The sequence below is a fragment of the Chrysochloris asiatica genome, unplaced genomic scaffold (assembly GCF_000296735.1).
Source record: "Chrysochloris asiatica unplaced genomic scaffold, ChrAsi1.0 scaffold00802, whole genome shotgun sequence".
Lineage (NCBI taxonomy): Eukaryota > Metazoa > Chordata > Mammalia > Afrosoricida > Chrysochloridae > Chrysochloris > Chrysochloris asiatica.
The window spans coordinates 18445-20067 of record NW_006409320.1 but is presented as its reverse complement, the minus strand read 5'-3'; the positions used below and the strand labels follow the sequence as shown (position 1 = coordinate 20067).

The following is a 1623-nucleotide window of genomic DNA, read 5'->3' as shown; positions in this document are numbered from 1 at the left end:
AATCAAAACATTCCAGGATAAACAGAAGCTAAGAGACTTTTGTCAAAGCCAATACAGCACTTCAAAACATCCTAAAGGGAATTCTTTGGATTGAAAACCAACAAGAATAGACAACAACCAGAGATTGAAAGGTGTGGCAATACCACCTGAAACTCAGAGGATGGATAGCAGAGTCCAGAACAGAACAAAATTACAACAACGAATTCAAAGAAGCTGGAAGGTTAACCAAAGATCAAAATAATAACAATGTTAAACAAGGGAAAAATTTAGGAACAGAGATTCAGGTAGTGAGGAGGGCAGTGTAGATTACAGGATACAATAGGTTGTCTTAAATGGAGAGAAAAGTTAATAGACTATAAGATAACCCCAAAGAAAGTTAATACTTCACAATTTACCATGAAAATGAACTTCCAAGGCACATGTTGGATCCGGAAGTGGCTGCTAGGCTGGCGATTCCTAGGGATGGAAGGAGATATGGAAGTATAGAGCACCGGGGCCAAAGACGGTTTCACTAAGGTCACTTGCAAGGGTGGTTGGCAGGTGAAGAAACGGCTGGCTGAGCAGCTTTTGGCAACAGGGGAGAGCAGAGATGTGGTCCGCATGGACACAGAAGAGACCTGACCCATGAAGAGGCCTATCTTCCCGCTGCTTTCTGGGGATGGACTCCTGGGTGGGAAAGAAAAAAACAAGGAAAATTCCAGTTCCCGCTAACAGATACACTCCATTGAAAGAGGACTGAATGAAGATATTTACTCCTGTTGTCGAACATTTGGGACTTCAGATATGCTTTAACTTGAAATTGAGGAATGTACAGATCAGGATTTGTGAAGAAACCAAGGATGTTAGTGCTCTGGCAAAAGCAGCTGATTTTGTGAAAGCCTTTATTTTGGGATTTCAGGTGGAGGATGCACTTGCCCTCTTCCTAGAGTCTTTTGAAATCATAGATGTTAAACCGTTAAAGGGAGATCACCTCTTGAGAGCAATGGGATGAATCACTGCCAAAGGTGGAAAAACCAAGTTTACCATAGAGAACATGACCCAGACGAAGATAGATCTGGCTGATGTGAAAGTTCACATTCTTGGCTTTTTCCAAACCATCAAGATGGCAAGAATTGCTATTTGCAACCTCATTCTGAGAAGTCCTCCATAAACAGGTTATGGCAATATCTGTGCCTTGGCTAGCAGAGCAGCACAGATCAATTCTGATTTCAAATTAGACTCTCTGTCTTTTACCTTGTTGTTGGACTTGAGAAACAAAGATTGTACACTCTACAAACAGCCACAAGAAACCACGTGCAGATGTCTTCAGTCACTTTTGCCATTCTCAGTCTGAAGCTGAAACTGGGAGGAAAAGCGGGAGTGTTCAGACCCAACTGCTTTCCCTCAGAAGTGCATGCCATTATTAGACTTAACACATTAAATGTCTATCTTCTTCCTAAGACACATGAGGCAGATTTGAATGAATTTGCAAGATGTTTATTTATAAATTTATAGCCTTATAAATGTATTAAAACTTCTCTGTGAATTTTGAGGAATTATCTTAGAAAAATCTATGATTCATGAACTCACTCAATACTGGGGTGTTGTGTGAAGGTTAGAAAAAGGTCATTAGCAGTTTTTGCT

At 40.6% G+C, this 1623-nt stretch overlaps 1 pseudogene; it reads left to right on the top strand.

The window, feature by feature from the left end:
- The first annotated feature begins 462 nt into the window (after nucleotides 1-462).
- On the top strand, nucleotides 463-1189 carry LOC102840317 (annotated as a pseudogene).
- Nucleotides 1190-1623: the final 434 nt, after the last annotated feature.